At 45.0% G+C, this 22488-nt stretch overlaps 1 long non-coding RNA gene and 1 other non-coding gene across 2 annotated transcripts; one reads left to right on the forward strand and one right to left on the reverse strand.

The window, feature by feature from the left end:
* The first annotated feature begins 17369 nt into the window (after positions 1–17369).
* On the forward strand, positions 17370–17944 carry LOC123130408 (uncharacterized). The gene is made up of 2 exons (XR_006463823.1): positions 17370–17529; positions 17676–17944. It is a non-coding gene; the product is annotated as an uncharacterized lncRNA (long non-coding RNA).
* A 192-nt stretch (positions 17945–18136) lies between these two features.
* LOC123132694 (small nucleolar RNA U3) lies at positions 18137–18358 on the reverse strand. Its single transcript, XR_006464976.1, has one exon. It is a non-coding gene; the product is annotated as a small nucleolar RNA U3 (small nucleolar RNA).
* Between the last annotated feature and the right edge of the window lie 4130 nt (positions 18359–22488).

Genomic DNA, 22488 nt, shown 5'->3' on the forward strand with positions numbered 1-22488 from the left:
TGGGACACCAAATATATTTTCTTTAGTGCTGGAAAATGTATTGTCCGCCTCTTTTTATCGGTTTGGATTTTTGGAGTAATTCGTTGGAGCATGAATTCATTATAGTGTCAAAATCAAGAGGTCTTAAGTTGAAGACCCAGTCAATAGAAAAATAGTTGGCCTTCAACGATCTCACGTCTAAGGCCTAACGGAGCCTGGACAGGAGGGGGAGTATTGAAATATTTTGCACGTCTCTTTTTATCGATTTTTGAGTAACTGGTTGGAGCACGAATTTAATACTTAGTTTTCTATGGACATATTTCTTACTCCATGCTTGCTTGACGACCCTAAATTTCCTCATGCCACCCCCTTCTAACCCGTACCAACCCCCTCTCTCGATGCACGTCCTCCGTGGCACGTTGTCCCCTACTTGCCGCCGTCACCTTCGTCTCACTTGGAATGTCGTTGTTGCAAGCGGCAATGTGCATTGAGTAAGGATGTTGCCTAACACCGATAGAGCACCTTCTCTCAGCTCATGGGACACCCATTACCTTCTGGCCATCGTTGTACACAACCTTATCATCATCATCTTGCCGGTCAATGATCCTCTTTCTTATACCCTTTCATGCTTCCTCCTACGTCACCCCTCTAGCGCCGCCCATATCTCCCTACCGGATGACATGATGCTCTTGTAAGACCTTTTTATTTAAGTAAGAATGGCTCGGAGAACCTAAGTACATATGAAGTTCATAACACATAACAAATTTGTCAATTACAAGGACACACACACTCACACACACCACAATCACACCACCACATCCACGCATACACATGCATGGTTCCAAACCGTAACATTCTAGATCTGGAGCAAAAAACACTTGGATAAATCACATATTTATCCTATGCATCAGAGACGATGGACACATGTAAAAGTGCATGCACGTGAAGATTCGGTCGTTATCTTTTTGTCGAAAGAACGAATAAAAACCTTTGACGAAGCACTTTTTGATAAGTTTCTCTTTTTGATAACCTTTTCCTTGATTTGATAGCTTCCGCTAAAATGCTACAAACATGGACTCGAAAAGAGGAATTCACATTCACTATTTCCCCTCGTAAAAAAGGATTTTTTTAGAAGAAAGTGATAGTAGTTTGATACATCTATCTCTTTTGAGTTCTTTGTAGGTATATCTTTGAATGGCCTCCTTGAACGAGGTATCTACTTGACTTTTCTTTTTGGTGGTGGTAGTGGTGGTGGTTGTAAGTGCATCTAGTGCCAACCCTAGTTGGTTTTGGAGTATTGACGACAAACCTAGTTGAGGAACTAATGTGTTTGTGAGAATTGCAGGATAACACAGGTAGAAGTCCCTCATTGATTCGGTTTTCCTACCAGAGATGACCCCTAAAAATGTATGAAGACATTGATGTCAAAGGTGGTATGTGAAGATACTCACATTGAAGACTATGACAAGAGAAGACATCGCATGAAGCCTATGGAGCTCGAAGACTTAGATCTTTTGTAGTTTTGTTTCTTCTTTGTTGAGTCATAGGAACCACCGTACTGTTAAGTGGGGTCCAAGTGAACCAGTCAGAATGACTGAAGTGATGCTTAACCAAAACCTATGTCTTCGATTGAAGACTATGAGAGCGAAACTTGTCCAGAGTCGGACAAGTCAGCTTTGCTTGTAGCCCAAGTAAAGCTGCCGCGTGAGTTTGAAATCTGACCGTTGGAACACGTGTCAGTTCCTTAGTGACCCAGGGTCATTTCAGACAAATCAGGTCGGGTTGCCTAGTGGCTATAAATAGCCCACCCCCTACAACCATAAACGGTTGGCTGCTTAGAGTTAGAGTACAGCTTTTGTCGTTTGAGAACAACCCACCTTGAAGCCTTTGAGAGAGAATTCCTTGCGAGGATAAAGCCCTAACCACCCAGAGCCTAAGAGTGTTAGGCATCACTTAAGTCTTCTTGTCTGTGTGATCTGAAGACTTATTACACTTGAGGACTGTGAATCCTCCAGCCGGTTAGGCGTCGCGTTCTGAGCATCCAAGAGACATTGTGGATTGCCGGTGAACGAAGTCTGTGAAGGTTTGGGAGTCTACCTTGAAGACTTACCAGAGTGATTGGGCGAGGTCTGTGTGACCTTAGCTCAAGGGGAATACGGTGAGGACTGGGTGTCCTGAGCTGCGTGTTCAGGACTGGGTGTCCGGGACTGTGTGTCCTCAGGTTTAAATACCTAGCCGCCCTAACCAGACGTATAGTTGTCACAGCAACTGGAACTGGTCCAACAAATAATTGTCTTCAACGATTACTGGTTTCATCCTTCCCTTCCCTTTACTTACTGTTGGTCCTTGTGAAGTCATTGTATGATTGCACTATCTTTTGTCTTCACTGAGTGACTGCGTGTTCTGTTTGGCTTCATAATATCTTCCTACCTGATCCTTACTACATTGCTGCTATTAGTCACTGTGCTTCCACTCCATTGAATACTTGACTATGGTTTGCCTAGTGTAGTCTACCTTCCGCTGCATGGTAATAGGTTTATTTCTATCGTTGGTCTTCATAACTTCCACATTTTGAAGACTTTCATAAAAATCGCCTATTCACCCCCCCTCTAGTCGATATAACGCACTTTCAATTGGTATTAGAGCGAGGTACTCCCTTGTTCTGTGTGATTCCGTTTAACCACCTGGAGTTTTAGCTATGTCGACTGCAGGGATAATTAAAGTCTCCGCTGCGTGCCCCGTCTTCGATGGAACTGAATATCCCTACTGGAAGAATAAGATGCGCATGCATCTTGAAGCCATTGACGTCGACCTATGGTATGTCGTCAAGAACGGCGTTCCCAAGACTGGAGAAGGTGTCACTGCTGCTGATGTCAAGAAGTTCATTCAATTGGACTCTACTGCCAAGAATATCATCTGTGGTCATCTGACCAAAGGACAGTATGGTCGCGTGAGTGCTTTGGAAACATCTAAGCTAGTCTGGGACTGGCTCTCCAAAGTCAACGAAGGTGTCTCAACCCAGAGAGATCAGAATCAGTGTCCTTCGCAACCTCTTCAACCGCTTCAAGAGAAATGATAATGAGAATGTCCAGCTCATGTTTGATCGACTCACTGACATCACAAATGAGCTTCAAGCCCTTGGCGCTACTGAGATCACCAAGCATGAAGTCGTCAAGACACTACTAAGATCACTTGACAGTTCGTTTGACACCCTAGCCCTGATGATTCAAGAACGTCCTGATTTCAAGACACTCAATCCGTCTGACATACTTGAGAGGCTGAACACATATGAGTTTCATATTTTTGAGAAAAGAGATATCTACGATCCAAACTATGGGCGAACTCGTGCCTTGAAGGCAAAAACTGTCTCCTCATCTAAAGAAGAATCTGACAGCAGTTCTGATGATCCTGAAGACATTGGAAGGGAACTTGCTATGCTTGTGAAGAAGTTCCAAAAATTCACCAAGAAGAAAGGCTTAAGAAAGTCTTCCTGATCAAGCTCAAGGAATGATGAAGCTTCTGCTCATGACTACAAGAAAAAAACATGTCACAAGTGCAAGAAACCTGGCCACTTCATCTCTGAGTGTCCGCAGTGGGACAATGAGAACAAAAAGAAGAAGAAGAGCAAGGAATATGACTCTGACGACAAGAAGAAGAAGAAGAAATACTCAAAGTCTTCTTCCAAGTCTTCCTCAAAGTCTTCATCACACAAGAAGAGCTCATCTGGCAAGGCACGTGCGTTTGTTGGCAAGGAAATGGATTCAGAGGAGGAGTCCGCTTCTGAGGAGGCGGAGACGGAGTCTGAGGAGGAGTACGATTCTGGCGTCGCAAGTCTGGCTATAGCATACGTTGCCAAGTCCATCTTCAACATTGAAGACAATGACTTCATCACCGACACCGATGTAAATGACAAGGACTACTCCGCTCCTACCTACTGCTTCATGGCACGCGGTGCCAAGGTAAACACACGCACTACTCACTATCAAACATCTAGTGACGATGACTCTGATTGTGGTTCAAAATCCAGCTACAAAACACTTGCTAAAATTGCAACTGAACAACAGAAAGCCATGGAACATATTCAAAAACTGTTAGACAAAAGCGATGATCTGTTATGCGCTGAAATGACTCGATCTGAGTCCTTAATTGAAGACATAAAAAATCTTCATGTTAAGTATGAGGAACTTGAAAGTCGTCATGAAACGCTCTCAACAACTCATGAAAAACTTTCCTATGATTATCTTCAAAGGAAGCAAGATCTTGAGAAATTGAGAACGGCTCATGAAGATCTTCAAAAGGAAAATGAGTCACTCTGCGCCAAACAGATCAGTTTCGCTCAGGAAGGATTTGAACCACCATGTCTTAAATGCATTTAACGTGATAATACTACTTCTGTTGCTGAATGTTCTACTGCTGCTACTGTTGCAATATCTTCAACTGTTAATGTGGAAACTAACCCCTCTCCTGAGGATACCACTGCTATTGCTGATGAGAATGCTAGGTTGAAGACATTGCTTGAAACAGGGATGTAAAAAAGTCTTAAAGGGCATCGGACACTATGTGATGTCCTCAAAAAGCAGATCTTGAACCGAAACCCGAGGAAAGAGGGTGTTGGGTTCGTAAGGAAAATGAATGCTGATGGCTCTTACTGGAAACCTGAGCAGTACCCCAAAACCACATGGGTTGCTGCAAAGGAATCTTCAGCAGATCCATCCACTCTATCTGGCTTCACTTGTGCAAACCCCATTGTCATTGATGAATCCTTTGATGCAAACTATAAACTATTTAAGAATCAGAATGGTGAAGTGTTTGCCAGGTACATTGGTACTAACTGCAGGAATGGACCGCCTATGAAGAAGATCTGGGTTCCGAAAAAATGTCTGGAGAATCTTCCTGTGAATGTCATCATGACACCACACGTGAAGAAGACAAACCCCAGACCACAGGCTTCATACGGTCCAAAGGCTTCATACAGACAGAGGACTCACCTGAGTCGCACTAACGCAAATGTTTTGCAGGGAAACCCTACTCAGGCCTATGAATATGAGTGCGGTTCATTTAACCGCCATGTTCATAAGACCAAGAACTATTCTGCTTATTCTTATGAATACTATTGTCCACTTGCAAGACTGTTTGCTAGGGCTCCAAAGCCAAAGTTCTCAGATGCTGCACTTAGACTTATTGCTTCTAAGCCACCCTTGAAGATGTGGGTGGCTAAGAAAGCTTAACTCTCTTTTGCAGGGAAATGTCTCCAGTAGAAAACCAAAATCGTCTGACGCTATTGCTGGGGACCTTAAACATCTTGTAGGGCGCAAGATCAAATGCCCGAATGGTCTTACTATGCACTTCATTCCTGAATCGCTTGCTACTCTCCCTATTAGTCCTAATCTGGATCTAAGCTTTCATAACCCACTGGTTCGTCAAATGTTTTTGCTTCACAATTCTCTTCGTGAAGCCTATCCCCCTAACTGCACTGTAGGGTACGACACCGGCGTCTTTAGAATGGATTATTGATAGTGGGTGTACCAATCACATGACTGGCAAAAGAAGCCTTTTTATGGACTCAACCTTACATCCATCCGACAAGAGTCACATCACATTTGCTGACACTGGTAAAAGTAAGGTATTGCGTCTAGGTAGAGTTGCAATCTCAAAGGATCAACACATGGATAAAGTCATGCTTGTTGAATCCCTTGGCTTCAACTTAATGTCTGTCTCAATGCTTTGCGATTTGAACATGATCGTAATGTTTGGAAAATATTGTTGCCTTGTTCTAATGGAATCTGACAAGTCTCTAGTGTTTGAAGGGTATCGGAAAGATGATTTGTACGTGGTAGATTTCTCAGCAGGACCACAGCTTGCCGTATGTCTTCTAGCAAAAGCTTCAGAATGCTGGCTCTGGCATCGGAGGCTAGGGCATGCTGCCATGAGGAACCTCCACACCCTTGCAAAGAAGAAGCATGTCATAGGCATCGAGGGCGTCAAGTTCAAGAAAGGTCACTTATGCGGTGCCTATGAAGCAGGAAAGATGACGAGGGCCAAACATCCCTCGAAGACAATCATGACTACCACTCGACCCTTCGAACTGCTCCACATGGATCTTTTCGGTCCCACTCATTACTCAACTCTTACTACTACTGCTTGTCTCTATGGCTTTGTCATTGTTGATGATTATTCTAGATATACTTGGGTGCACATAATCCTCTACAAGACTGAAGTGCAGGATGTCTTCAGACGCTTCGCTAATCGAGCAATGAACAACTATGGCGCCAAGATAAAGCACATCAGAAGTGACAATGGCACTGAATTCAAGAACACTGGCCTTGATACATATCTTGATACTTTGGACATCACACATGAATTCTCAGCTCCGTACACGCCACAGCAGAATGGTGTCGTCAAACGCAAGAACAGAACACTCATTGAGATGGCCCGCACGATGCTTGATGAATACAAGACTCCAAGAAAATTCTGGCCTAAAGCCATTGATACTGCATGCCATACAATCAATCGTGTTTATCTTCACAAGCTTCTGAACAAGACATCTTATGAGCTCCTTACTGGCAAGAAGCCAAATGTCAGTTACTTCAGAGTATTTGTTGACAGGTGCTGGATCAAGGATCCGCATCACACTTCAAAATTTGCACCAAAAGCACATGAGGGTTTTATGCTTGGATATGGAAAGGATTCGCACTCCTACAGAGTCTTCAATCTCTTTCATTATAAAGTGGTTGAAACAGTGGATGTGCGGTTTGATAAGACTAACAGTTCACAAAGAGAGCACCTGCCAAATGTGCTAGATGAAGTTCCATCTAGCGAATCAATCAAGCTAATGGGATCTGGAGAAATCATACCCTCTGAAGCTCAACCTGAAGAGGAACTTATCATCTCCGCACCTGATCAACCTGAAGATAATGCTCAGCCTGAAGACAATCCCACTAACAATGACAATGAACTGCAAGAGCAAAACCTTCGCCCTGTACATCCTCGTGTTGCCAATGAAGTGCAGATTGAGAGAATAATTGATAGCATTAATGCACCTGGTCCGCTCACTCGTTCAAGGGCAACTCAGCTAGCAAATTTCTGTGGGCACTTCGCATTCGTCTCAATAACAGAATCCAGGAAAGTTGAAGAAGCCTTCATGGAACCTGAATGGATTCAAACCCATGCAAGAAGAGCTTCAACAGTTTGAGCTGAATAATGTATGGGAACTGGTTAAGCGTGCTGATCCTCGGAAGCACAATATAATAGGCACCAAATGGATATACCGCAACAAGCAAGACGAGCATGGTCAAGTTGTCAGAAACAAAGCTCGTCTCGTTGCTCAAGGATATACTCAAGTGGAAGGCATTGACTTCGATGAAACATTTGCTCCTGTGGCTCGACTTGAAGCCATACGCATACTGCTGGCCTATGCAAATCATCATAACATACTTCTATATCAAATGGATGTGAAGAGCGCCTTTCTCAATGGCAAGATTGAAGAAGAAGTGTATGTTGCACAACCGCCTGGCTTTGAAGACCCGAAACATCCTGACATGGTATACAAGCTCAACAAGGCACTGTATGGCCTCAAACAAGCCCCTCGGGCTTAGTATGACACACTCAAATACTTCCTGAAGAGCAAAGGCTTCATACCTGGTTCCCTCGACCCCACTCTCTTCACGAAGACATATGATGGTGAACTGTCCGTGTGCCAAATATATGTGGATGACATCATCTTTGGCTACACCAATCAGAAGTACAGTGAAGAGTTTCGATATATGATGCAAGAGCAATATCAGATGTCCATGATGGGAGAGCTGAAGTTCTTCCTCGGTCTTCAAATACGACAGCAACGCAACGGCATCTTCATATCTCAAGAGAAGTATTTCAAAGAGTGCCTGAAAAAGTTCGGTATGCAACACTGCAAAGGCTTCACGGTGCCAATGCCAGCCAAACATCATCTGGGTCCCGACGACAATGGTAAAGAGTTTGATCAAAAGATATACCGCTCCATGATTGGTTCTTTACTTTATCTATGTGCATCTAGGCCAGATATTATGCTTAGTGTTTGCATGTGTGCTCGATTCCAAGCGGCACCAAAGGAGTCGCATCACTTAGCTGTGAAGCGAATTCTTCGATATTTGGCTCACACCCCAACTCTAGGATTATGGTATCCAAAGGGCTCAGAGTTTGATCTGGTTGGATTTTCGGATGCTGATTATGCTGGTGACAAGGTGGATCGCAAGTCTACATCAGGCACATGTCACTTTCTGGGACGATCACTTGTATGTTGGTCTTCAAAGAAGCAGAACTGTGTATCTCTCTCCACTGCTGAATCTGAATACATTGCTGCTGGATCTTGCTGCGCTCAGCTTCTATGGATGAAGCAAACACTCAAGGACTATGACATTCATCTGAAGCAAGTGCCACTCTACTGCGACAACGAAAGCGCCATCAAGATTGCCAACAACCCAGTTCAGCACTCGAAGACAAAGCACATTGAAATTCGTCATCACTTTCTCAGAGATCATATTGTGAAGGAAGATATTGATATCATACATGTCAACACTGAAGAGCAATTGGCTGATATCTTCACCAAGCCCTTGGATGAGAAGAGATTTTGCAAGTTATGGTGTGAGCTAAATATCTTGGAATCCTCAAATGTCCTGTGATCAGGCACACATCCTAACACTTATGCATATTGATGACTTAGATGTGCAACACACGAAGTAAAGTATATCTTCAATCAATGAAGACATACATTCTAAGTGTGAATACATTAATGTGGAATTTGACTTCAGAGCGCCACGATAATTGTGCACCGTGTCTGGATCTAATACTTCCTATACGGTGGGTAACGCCACCATCAAAGGTTCTGTTCGAAGTGTTTCACTCATGGCGTTACATTTGCTATGTCTTCACATTTGGTTTGGCTTAAATCTCAACATGTCTTCATGTTTATCTTCACTATGTTGAATATATATACATATACTAGTGTTCTGTCCTCTACAACATTCACTTATAGCTATGTCTTCTTGTTGAATCTTTTGAACTAAGTGAATGTGATCGGACCCTAACCTCTCTATGCTTTCTATCTCAAACTCTATCTCTCCAAGTCATATGCATTCTATTGAAACTGTCGAATGTCTTCTCTGCGTCCTTGTCAGCAGAAGATACAGAGACAAACATTAAGTCTGTTTTCAATGCTCATTCCTTCACCTGAAACCCGGAGAAGTGGAACGACCACCCGACAATCCAGGCGTGCGTGGGACGTGGAACAACCCCCGATATGCTGCATGATGGCCACGTGTTCCTCAGATGTGAATCACCAGGGGCACCTGTGTAATAACGTAGTGCCGCCCCTGTACCTATAAATACACACCTCACAGCAGTCATTATCTCTTCTTCCACTCTCGCACGAACCCTAGCGCCACTGCTAGCCCTCAACGACGCCGGCGACGAAGCGCTTCGCTGCCGCAACCTCTCCGACGCCGTCTTCACGCCGACCGCGGACATCGTCTTCTCCGCCGTCGCCGTAGGTGTCCTCCGTCGCCAAGTTAGTGCACGGACGATCGAACTGCTCGGCCTCCTCTTCCACTCCGTCTAGCAGTTCTTCGTGTGGTAAATAAAACTTCCTTTTTACAGCCCCTTGATCCTATAGCTTCGTCACTTTCTACCACAAGCAGTTTCTGTTCACACAAGTTGGATCTCTTACATACTGCATCTCATAATATGCCTAGTATATTCACTTGTATTTCACAAAGTAGTTAGATTCCTCACTTGTACTGATCCATGGATTCGTACAAATCTGGAACCAACTCCTTATCTATGAGTGAATGTCTTCGCACAATGAGGTCAATGTCTTCTAAACTGATTTATCTTCAAAATCTTTTGAGAATGCATATGACCTCTTCCCCTTCCCTCGCACCTTAATGCTGTCACAGGTACATGTCCGTGGGAGAATCCCTTGGTTCTCATAGTCTGCATTCATTTGCAGAATACTTACAGCATCATATAAATTCTCCCGAAGCCAGTTCCTGTTTTTCCAGCAAGCGAAAACCTTTGAAGCCTTTGAACGTATTGAAGCCTTTCAATTTAAAGTTCATGGCTTCAGAGAAATCAACAAGGAAGGGTGGCAGAAAGCGTCGAGAAGAAACATCAAGAGATCTACCCGATGACCTCTCAGAGCTGTACAAGATAGATCCTGAAGAGGATTACAATCAGCGCAAGACACGAATCCAATGGATTCGACGCTATTGGGCAGAACAGTGGTTCAAGTACAGATTTGTGACAAAGGAATATGCTGAAAAGAATGCCATCAAGCGACCATGGGGAGACATCCTCTACAAAAATCTTCAACCCAGGACCAGAGATGAAGCCATTGAACAAGGCTTCTATCTCTGCATGGTCCGTGGACCACAGCCTGTGGATGCTGACCCATCGTCACTGCTATGGTGTCGTGATGACAATCTGTTTAAGCGCAACTTCCAGTTTGCCCAGAACTCAGCGAAGCAGAACAAGAAGTCTTTAGGACTAGACTTCAACCCTGGTCCCTCTGCTCCCCGTGCCGATGGAACCCGTGAAGCTGAACCCAATCTTCTTGGGCCCTTCTACAACTTGGAAGGTCTCATCACTCACATCGTGGTTCAAGGGACAGCCGTGAATGAGCCTGCAGATGACGCTGAATCAGATGAAGCGCCTGCAGTGCCGAAGCCAAAGAAGTTGAAGCAGCCTAAAGCTTCAAAGCCTGCCTCTGCACCAAAAATCTCACGGGCGAAGCCACTGACCACTGCACCTCCTGAAGACAGTGTGCAGTTTGAAGATTTGTCGCGCATCTCCAAGCCCCAGAAGGTCAAGATGCCTCTACCACACACCGGCTAAGAGCTGACAGCTGCTGCCATTCCGCGCAATGATGCCATTGATATGTCCAGTGATGAAGATCTTGCAGATGACGCTCTTGAGCAACTCATCAAGAGCAAAGAAGAAGCAGAAATCTTCAATGATCTGCCTCTCTTTGACGTGACAATCATCCACAACTTCATTGATGAGTGGTTTGACATGCCCAACATCAGCTTCGAAGATCTGCAACTACCCATTGGCCTCAGTGTCGTCTTCCATGGTGCCATTGCTTCAGAGCTAGCTCTCGCTCAGCGCATCGTCGAACTGAAGCAAAAGATTGACTATTGAAAGGCTCAGTTCAAGAAGCATATGGCCAAGCTCAGCGTGCAAGACGTGAAAAACTTCAAGATTATGCTGCACGAGCTCAAAGAAGCCTTTCTCAAGAAATGCATAGAAGCTCAGGGTTCTCGGGAGCGCATGAAGAGCCTGGCTGACAAGTGTGTGCAAGGCTACAACGAGGCTGAGAAGCGCAAGGCCCTTGGGCGTCCGGGCATTGATCCCAGGATGGCTGCTAAGCAGAAGAAGAAGCCCATTGTGACTGAACCCAACGCACCAAGGTAGGAAGCAGATCCCATTGTCTTCCCAACTAGCATGACTGGCTCGAAGCCAAAGGCCCGGTCAACTGCTTCAGAGCTAAAGAAGACGAGGACTGCTGAGGCTGAAGCCAGGAAGAGGAAACATCCTGGAGCCTCTGCTATGCCCCCTCCAAGAAGAAGAGGAAGACCAAGAAGGAACGAGCTGCTCCCACAGAGCCCTTGATTGTTGAACCCATCTCCATGGTTCACCCTGACGCTGAACCGCAAGAACATCAACTGACTGTCCATGAGCCTGCTTTCACAGAGGCTCATGAAGCTGAAGACTTTCCAGCAGCTGATCCCATCGCTGCTGAAGACATTGGTCACCATGACCATGTTGAAGATGATGCAGTCCTTCCTCAGCTCGAGCACCAACAGGTATCATCGCCTGTGCTAACGCACAGCAAACTCATCAGCATTGGTCGTCCTCTGACGCCAATTGCTTAGGATGCATCATGGGCTGATCGCCCACAAGAGGAAGAAGACTTTGAGGCCCAGCCAACTCCAACTCCACAGGCATCGCCAGCGTTGCGCAGGCTTCGCAAAGGACCAAGGCCTCCAGTCTCTGAGTCTGAAGCTACAGCCGCTGAAGACATTCTGGCTGCATCAGCTGATGAAGAAGAAGCCCCAAAAGCTGCTACTCCCCTGTCCCACCAAAAAGCTATTCTCGAGGAGAACGTGACTGTGACCGACCCTCCAGCTCGTCAAGTGGAGGTTGAAAATTTTGAGGTTGCCACCACCAACACCAATGAAGCCACTGACGCTGTCATGGCTAAAGCTAATGTGGAGCCTTCACCAACCCAAGCACCAGAAGTCAGCGAAGCCACTGATCCCACTGCTTCTGTTCCTGCGCCTGCTGCCGGTCCTCAGTTCGACTACCATGTTGAGCATAGGCCTCAAGTACAGAAGCCAATCCCAAGATTGCCCAGGTTTCCAGGTCCTGCATCAGCACCTGGATCCTTCAATGTCAATGGCTTCAGAGCAGACAACACATTCTTCAATAGCTCCAGGAACCCCTACTCAAGGGAAAGAATATCATCTGATCGGTTCTGGAGCTACCCGCAGCGAAGCTATTACTCCTCCATTCTATACAATCAAGGTTGCATCTTCCCACACAAGCGTCTTGACATTGAAGCAATAGCTGGTCTGCCCTGTCTAGAAGAAGCTCTGGATTGCTTCAAAGAGGTTGGATTGCTGCCGTTCGTCACCGATCAAGAGCATTGGAATGAAGAGTTGCTGCTCCAATTCTATGCCACACTTCACATCCGCGGGTACAACAGAGATCCGAAGACTTGGGTCCTGGAGTGGATGACAGGAAACGTTCATCATGAAGCCAAAGCCTTTGACATCATTGAGCTCACTGGTCTACCCACTCCTAGCGATCTCTACGAATCTGGCTGTCAGCTTCACAGTGAAGCTGTGGAGAGCATCTTTCAGAAGCCTGAACCTAACATGAGTCAGATGCTCAGTATGATGAAGCCATTGACCCAAGATGCTGCATATCCCAAAGAGTTCTTTGTTGAAGACCTTGAGTATCTGCCAAGGACTATTCATCACATCATAAAGCGAATTCTCTGGCCCATCAAAGGACACTCTCCACATGCCAAGCTGGAAGGTGTAATGAAGACTTTGGTCTTCTATATTCTTCATGGCAAATGCTTCAATGCACAAGACTTCTTCATTCGCCAACTTGCTGCATCAGGCTCTGATCTTTTTGGCTTGAAGTTCTACGCCCCATGGGTAATGCGGCTGATCAAACTTCACTCCGCTATCTCATATCAGCCATCTGCTCGCAATCATCGGATCTTTCTGCCTGATGTGGATATGTCTATTGAAGCCATCTATCCTGAGCCTGCCAAGGAACCTCTAAGTCTTCAGAATGCAGAGCATCAAAGTTTTTCTCAGAACATTGAAGGAGTTGAAGCAGTCACTCGTGTGTATCCTTTGGCTGGCACTACACGTGCACCACATCCTGCCCTTACTGAAGCCACCGACAGCACAACTGCCTAACGACCCAAGAAGCGCACTCGTGTTCTTAATGACCGAGAGCTTCTGGTGGCTCTTCATCAGAAACAGGATAGGCATCATGACTGGCTGAAGCGCCAAATGCAAAGCCTCTTGGTGGATGTCAACCGCATTCGCAATCTTGCCACCAAGAGTGCTTTTGTTGCCCATGAAACCTCTCGATGCACATGGAAAGGGCTGACACTGATGTGCTCTAAAGATGATCTTCAAGAGGACGGCTTCTCTGAACGCTTCAAGTTTGACTCCACACCTCCTCGAAGGGCAGTGCTGCGACGCACTCCATCTCTTGAAGACTCTGAGTTTTCTTCCTCTGCTGCAACTGTGAATGCCAGAGTGATCGAGGATGAAGACGATGCCACTTCACTGCCACCTCCTTCAGCACGCTTTGACACTGCTCCAACTGCTTCTGCACCTCCGAACACCACCGACGACCCTGCTGCTTCACCTACTCTTCATGGGAACGAGTAGATGCTCTATGTCTTCAAACCTTTTTGGTCCTTACTGACAAAAGGGGGAGAAGCAGATGAGTTTGATAGTATTCAAGCGGGTCCATATGGGCGGGTGCTTTATATTTTGCTTCGTGTTTACAACTTTTGTTTTGATACATTTGGTTCTTTGAGTTGTAACACTTAAACTCAATGGTCGTCTGCCACTTATTTGCCACTTTGTGATGCGATGATAAATCCCGCATGTGCGACGATAAATTCCGCACTTAGATCATTTTGCAGACGTCCATTTTCCATTATGCATGTCATTATCTTCACATATCTTCACATGCATAATGAATTGTCATCATAAGTTGAAGAGGATCTCCACAAGTACAACCTGCCATGTGCATTTGCATTCCAAAAGCAAATTACTTATATGCACATCTTCAGGGGGAGCCCTTGCAACTTATGAAGACAATTCCTTATCCTTTACAATTTCACATATTATATTCCCCGTTGAAAACTTCAACTAGTTTGTCATCAATCACCAAAAAGGGGGAGATTGTAAGTGCATCTAGTGTCACCCCTAGTTGGTTTTGGAGTATTGACGACAAACCTAGTTGAGGGACTAATGTGTTTGTGAGAATTGCAGGATAAGACAGGTAGAAGTCCCTCATTGATTCGGTTTTCCTACCAGAGATGACCCCTAAAAATGTATGAAGACATTGATGTCAAAGGTGGTATGTCAAGATACTCACATTGAAGACTATGACAAGAGAAGACATCGCATGAAGCCTATGGAGCTCGAAGACTTAGATCTTTTGTAGTTCTGTTTCTTCTTTGTTGAGTCATAGGAACCACCGTACTGTTAAGTGGGGTCCAAGTGAACCAGTCAGAATGACTGAAGTGACGCTTAACCAAAACCTATGTCTTCGAGTGAAGACTATGAGAGCGAAACTTGTCCAGAGTCAGACAGGTCAGCTTTGCTTGTAGCCCAAGTAAAGCTGCCGCGTGAGTTTGAAATCTGACCGTTGGAACACGTGTCAGTTCCTTAGTGACCCAGGGTCATTTCGGACAAATCAGGTCGGGTTGCCTAGTGGCTATAAATAGCCCACCCCCTACAACCATAAACGGTTGGCTGCTCAGAGTTAGAGTACATCTTTTGTCGTTTGAGAGCAACCCACCTCGAAGCCTTTGAGAGAGAATTCCTTGCGAGGATAAATCCCTAACCACCCAGAGCCTAAGAGTGTTAGGCATCACTTAAGTCTTCTTGTCTGTGTGATCTAAAGACTTATTACACTTGAGGACTGTGAATCCTCCAGCCGGTTAGGCGTCGCGTTCTGAGCATCCAAGAGACATTGTGGATTGCCGGTGAACGAAGTCTGTGAAGGTTTGGGAGTCTACCTTGAAGACTTACCGGAGTGATTGGGCGAGGTCTGTGTGACCTTAGCTCAAGGGGAATACGGTGAGGAATGGGTGTCCTGAGCTACGTGTTCAGGACTGGGTGTCTGGGACTGTGTGTCCTCAGTTTAAATACCTAGCCGCCCTAACTAGACGTACAGTTGTCACATCAACTGGAACTGGTCCAACAAATCATTGTCTTCAACGATTCACTGGTTTCATCCTTCCCTTCCCTTTACTTACTGTTGGTCCTTGTAAAGTCATTGTATGATTGCACTATCTTTTGTCTTCACTGAGTGACTGCGTATTCTGTTTGGCTTCATAATATCTTCCTACCTGATCCTTACTACATTGCTGCTATTAGTCACTGTGCTTTCACTCCATTGAATACTTGACTATGGTTTGCCTAGTGTAGTCTACCTTCCGTTGCATGGTAATAGGTTTATTTCTATTGTTTGTCTTCATAACTTCCACGTTTTGAAGACTTTCATAAAAATCGCCTATTCACCCCCCTCTAGTTGATATAACGCACTTTCAGTGGTGGTGGGTGGTCTACTGGACTCTTGAACTATTGCAGACCGAGCAGTTTTTTAAGGCTTAACGTACTCCACTTTATTGATTAACGAAGTTTATAGGGATACAATTGAGGTTCGGAGGCTAGATATGCCACAAAAGGGAACCCTTCAGAAAAGCCTAGAGTATGCTTAGTGAGGCTATGTGCCTCGACATTGATTTTCTTCCTTCGAAGATGAAGGAACACGCCTAAAATTGGAGGCAGTCACTTCGATGTCACGAACAACATTCCCATAGATAACTCTTGTGTCGTTGTTAATATCATCGATTACACCTTTGCAAAATCAGAAGCGATGACAATCTGACTTAACATCAAATCAGTAGTCAAAGCCAGGGCCTCACGGCATGCCAAGTCTTCTAGAGAAGCTGGGTGTGTTATACCGGTGAAGGAGATCGCTGAAGAACCGATGTATACTCCATTTGAATTTATGCAGCCATGGGCCCTCTGCTTTGGCGCATGAGGCAGTGCCACTAGATCAAATATGTAGTGTCTGACAAGTGCATGAGTAGCTCCTAGACTTTGAATTCGTGTTCATGCAAGGCCTTCTGTCTTCTGACCATATGGACCAAAGCATTATTAGAAGAAGCACAAAATGATCATTTGGTAAGCTTTCCATCTTCCCACATATGATTTTCTAGTGGTGCTCATGGCTTCAAGCCTTCAACTATATCGGGATCCGCTAGTGCCCACACACACCTAGCCATATTGCACTCTAGGAGGGGGTGTCTCCAAGAGTCATCAGCTCCACAAAGACCATGGTCAATTGTTTGTGACATGTTCTTGTGCTGAAGAAGGTTTGTTGTCGGCAGAGAATGTTGCGTCAACCTCCACAAGAAACATGAAGTTACCTGAACCGACCACATTCTTGTCCATGTTTTCTGGTCCCTCTCCGAATTGGAAGAATTGACATTCCCTTCCAGCTAGGCCTCGAGCCTGTTCTGTTGCGACCAACTTGCGATAGGCCGACCTAATAGAAAAAGAACTCCCTTTTCATAGTTCCATGAAAAAAAATTAGAGAACTGTCTCGTACACAGCGGAATGGACAAAATCACCTCAACATCAAAACCAATAAAAAACATGTTTCACCTTCTCGGTCCCAAGTTGCCATATTCTTTTCTTTTTTGAGTCGCAAGTCGCCATATTCTGAATTGTAAGTTCACTCACAAGTTTTTTTTTTTGGAGAAGTAGTTCACTCACAAGCTGAGGGGGATAATTAGAGACAGGTTATATAGGCCGAAGAGAAGCAAATATGGGCCCTGCAAGCAAATCGGGAAGTTGGCCCAGTACATCTAGCCGAAGGCTGAGCCCACAGATAAGCAAATATGGCCCGTGTAAATTACCAATCGAACAGCCCACGACTTATCTGGTTCTCTCTCCGACACCGAGAGGAAACATGTTTGGTACCCTGCCGTGCCGCGTACGTGTCCGACACGACTCGCACCTCCTTAGGGCAACCAGTATATATACACGTCCTACGCCCCCAACCCTGCAACGCCAACACACTTTCCGCTAGTTCCATCGCCTGCCGCCGTAAGATCATCGTCGTCGACATCGTCGAGAGCTTTTGGATCAACTTCGTCTTTCAGTCGTCGCCGCCAAGGTATCAACAATGCCGCCCAAGCCTCTCAAGAAGCCCAAGGCCCAGAAGAAAGAGTACGACGAGGTATGTAGCGCTGATCTACGAGCGTATGCACCACCCCTGTTTGTTTATTTATTTTCTTTCAAAAATCAAAGGTTAACTAGATGGTCGCCGATTACGACGATTTGCTTCTTCGTACCTGACGAGCCTGGGTTTTCTCTGTTGTGCAGACCGATCTGGAGAACTTGAAGAAGAAGGAGGACGAGAAGGCCGTCAAGGAGCTCAAGGCCAAGGCCGCGCAGAAGGGCCCGCTAGGAGGCGCCGGTCTCAAGAAGAGCGGCAAAAAGTGATCCTGCTCGTTTTCCAAAACTTAGTTATCTGTACTTAGAAGCTTCTGAAAAATGGCCGACGAATACTACTTTAGATAGTACTAGTTGATTTGGTTTCAGTGTTTGGGGTCTCCTTTTTCCTGTACGAATTGAGTTTTTGACGACACTAAGCTATAAGTTTGCATGAGCTAAATTACATCTTCTGTTGGAATCTGTAATCATATGGTTTTATTCTGTCTAGCTACTTGGAGGATACTACAGCAAATGACCTGGTAGCTACTGAAATAGGCAGAATGCATTGCCAAATAACTCTGTCGATCAATTTAGTAAAATAAAAAAGGCAACACAAAAAAGATTATAGTGCCTGTCAGACAACCTGTGTGCCACCCGGGTAAGCCAGAAGCTACCACGAACGATCCTCTACAGGATTTGATCACAACCATGATCTGAGCCGTTAATCACGCTCTGGCCCACAGGTTAGACTTCATCAACCAGGCCATAATAGCCGTTAATGGTGCTACGTCCCGTGCTAGTTGTCGAGACCTACACCATAAGTTGCCATGCATTTATGAAGAAACTGTCATCCCATACAACTAAACTTGCCATCTAAAACGGTTGCAAATGTCAATCCCTTCCAGCGAACGTTCACCAGCTATTGCGGTCCTAGAATTTCAACTCAGGTTCTATTACATCAAAATCGATGAACACGAAAACTTTTGCCAAAGACACGCCACATGGATGTTCTTTTCTCTCTCTATATTTCATGAATTCCACGCTTTACAATCTCAATAGCTGGTTGGTTCATATATATGCAGCCACCCTCATACACAAATCCTAATCGAATACAACTTCTCTCTTCGATCCATATTACATGTTGTTCACTCAGTACAATTTTATATAATTAAAGTTTGAGTTAGCTACATGTCAAGTGACTGAATTTTTATTTTTGTAAGTCAAATTTGTGGCCGTTGATTCAAGGTGCTTTGTATTACGTGTGTAGGAGGTCGACTGACTCTGTTATATACTTCTTCAGTCAATTTTCTGCCTATCCTTGCTGAGTGCACGATGCAGCCTCATGCATGCATGTATCCAGTTCGTGGCTCTTGCATCGCACAGGCATGAAGCAAATGCATCCCAATTTTAGTTTGTGTGCATGCCTTTTTCCTTGTGTTTGCTTTTGTTTTCAGCAAGTGTTTGCTTTTATTTTTTATTTTTAGTTGAGTTTTGTTTTTTCTTTACATGTATTCTTGGATGTTGAGTGTGTGTAAATATATACGCGCAACTACTACATGCACAAATAAATTAGAGTACAGAAATTTCATTCTTATATGTTTATTCTACACAGTATAAAAAGTGCATTTTTTGTGCTGATTGTGTGGTATTTTTTATTTTGTTTCTTCTTCAAGGATAATATCAATGCTAATCTTTTGTGCTATTTTTTTTTGCTAATTCATACTTTCTTAGAAAATACATTCTTCTATTATTATTTTTGTGTATGTATGCACGCAAGTACCATCCAATATGTGTAAATTATACTTCCTCATTCTAAACGCTCTTATATTAGTTTACAGAGGAAATACTAGACTGCGAAAGTTGCATTATTATATGTTTATTTGCTGCATATTACAAAAAGTGCAATTTTACTCAAGTTGTGTGCAAGTTTCTTTTATTTTATTTCTTCTTAAGAGTAATACCAATGTCAGGAATTCATTCCCTCTTAGAAAACTTTATTTGTTTTATTATGTTTTAGTTTTCATTTCATTTTTAAAGTTAATACCAATGTCACTATTCATTTCTTGATTAAAAAAATCTTTTATGTAAATTTCACTATTATATGTTTATTCTTACATATACTAATAAAGTGCAATTTATGTGGTAATTAGAGTACATATCCGGTGATACGGTGCATGATATGATACCATGATCCGGGACCGTGTCGACCGTTGGATGTGGACTAGAGGTACATGATTGAGCAGCCTCGCTTCACGTTGGAAAGTATGCAAAGGACACCCTTGTGAAGGAAGTGCATATCGCTATGTTTCGTTCCCCTCTTCTTCGATATGAGCATACGACTTGTTTCCCCACCGGCGCATCCTAGGGTCATGGCGAGCATGGGACACATCCCACCGTCACCGCTAATCATGGGGCCAGTCCCACCGCCACCGAATACCATGTGGCATGTCTCGCCACTGCCAGTTTCCATAGCCGGTGTATCTCCGCCGATAGTTGTGTCAGTCGCAGCGGCCATATCTCAATCCGCTTCCTCCAACTGTAGTGTTGCCTCTAATGAAGGCCGTGGACCAGCCCGGAGTGGTACTCCATGTTTTCAGCTGGACTGTTCCCAACGAATTGCAACAAACATCGGAGGAGCCGACCTCTATTTTGTTAGTCCATCCTCTAATCTCATAGTGTTCGTGCAAACATCTAGTTTTTGGAATATCAGATTGTCTTGTAAAATTTTGTCCACACCATAGTCCTTAATGATTGGAAGTTGTCCATGAATGACTCTGCAAATGTCTTGATGTGTTTGGATTCACATTAGTAAAATAGGTCCTAGAATGTGCATTTTTTGCAGTGACAATCTGCAAGCGAAAAACAACGCCCATCTTGTGATCCTCTCGTTGGTATGATGTTTGTGCTATTCTTTTCCCCCTCTTAGGATATAAAGATTGTTATCGAGCCATTGATTTGCAGAACTAATGTACGTCACAAAGCTTTCTTAATTATTGAAAGGGGAGTGCTTCGGTACAACCCCCTCCCCCCTAAAACGTATAATGGGTAGTATGATCATTTCACATAGGTATAGGAATACCGACCCCGACGCCGTACGCCCGCGCGCGACGTCGTACGCCCGCCCGTCGTTGTACGCCGCGCCCCGTACACCCGGCCGCGTACCCGCACCCGTCGCCGTACGTCGCCGCTGTACGCCCGCACGTCTCCACGTTGCGTCGATAGTTATTGAAAAAAATCATCACGGGAGCCGCCGACGCCCGCCGTCGTAACCCTAAACCCTAAACGCATCCACGCCGTCTCTACGTCGTCCCCCGTCTCTGATGTCTACTACACAACCTTCTTCTTGTAGACGTTGTTGGGCCTCCAAGTGTAGAGGTTTGTAGAACAGTAGCAAATTTCCCTTAAGTGGATGACCTAAGGTTTATCAATCCGTAGGAGGCATAGGATGAAGATGGTCTCTCTCAAGCAACCCTGCAACCAAATAACAAAGAGTCTCTTGTGTCCTCAACACACCCAATACAATGGTAAATTGTATAGGTGCACTAGTGTAACACCCCGGTGTAATGATGCTACAGTAACCCCTGGGGTTAAGTTAATATTTTTGCTAAACATGTGCCTGATCATTATTGTCTCATGTTCTTTCAAAATTCCAGTTGAATTCAAATTCAAATTCTGTGTGAAATTCAAAATGCTCAGACATGAAAACAAAAATGTTCATCATGTGCCAAATATTCCACAACTAATATTTGTGGTGAACCAACATTTTTGCAAAGGGATTAAGTGGCCTAAACTACTTAAAACAGTGACCTAAACAATAATAAATGCCTTTTTAATTTATAAAATTGGCATTCTTTTTCTAGAGTCTCACAATATTTCTGTGGCAGTGCAATATACTTCTTTGAAATTATTTTGGCCAATGGCATAATTTTTGCAAAGTCTTTATTGGCTAAAAGAAAAAAAAGGAAAAGGAAAGAAGAAGGGGTGGGAGAGCCCCTGGCCTTCCCTTGGGCTTCGGCCCATCTCAGCAGACCGGCCCACCTCACCCAGCTTGGCCGGCCCAGCTCCCCGAAGCGCGCCTCCCTCCTGTTCCTCCGACCGGGCGAGGCAGAGCGCGCCCGTCGCCGCTGAACCACCTCGCTGTCGACGCCTCCGCGAGAGGATAAGGCCTCCGCGCCCCCCTCAATGCCTCGGCCTCCTCCCCAGCTAGCCCCACTCACCTCCGCCTCTCCCACTCTCCTCCAGATCCCCCTCGAGCATTCCCCTCTCTCTAACCCGAGTGCGCCTGCCGCCGTCGCCGCGTCGATCCCGCGACCACCGTCTTCGCCCCGCGTCGCCAACATGCCGTAGGCGTCCGCCGTCGTCCTCCACGTCGAACGGTGCCCACCGTTGGAGCCGGAAGGCTCCGCAGTGCCGGGTCCACCCCGTCTTCCTCCTCGGGACTGTAAGTGCATCTAGTGCCACTCCTAGTTGGTTTTGGAGTATTGACGACAAACCTGGTTGAGGGACTAATGTGTTTGTGAATTCGGTTTTCCTACCAGAGATAACCCCTAAAAATGTATGAAGACATTGAAGTCAAAGGTGGTATGTGAAGAGATTCACATTGAAGACTATGACAAGAGAGGACATCGCGTGAAGACTATGGAGCGCGAAGACTTAGCAGTTTCGTCGTTCTGTGTTTTTCTTTGTTGAGTCATAGGAACCACCGTACTATTAAGTGGGGTCGAAGAGAACCAGTGAGAATGACTGAAGTGATGCTTAACCAAAATCCTATGTCTTCGAGTGAAGACAATGAGAGCAAATCTTATCCAGAGTTGGATAAGTCAGCTGTGCTTGTAGCCCAAGTAAAGTTGCCGTGTGTGTTTGAAATCTGACCGTTGGAATACATGTCAGTTCCTTAGTGACCATGGGTCATTTCGGACAAATCAGGTCGGGTTGCCTAGTGGCTATAAATAGCCCACCCCCTACAACCATAAACGGTTGG

The sequence above is a fragment of the Triticum aestivum genome, chromosome 6A, assembly GCF_018294505.1.
Source record: "Triticum aestivum cultivar Chinese Spring chromosome 6A, IWGSC CS RefSeq v2.1, whole genome shotgun sequence".
NCBI classification, from domain to species: Eukaryota; Viridiplantae; Streptophyta; class Magnoliopsida; order Poales; family Poaceae; genus Triticum; species Triticum aestivum.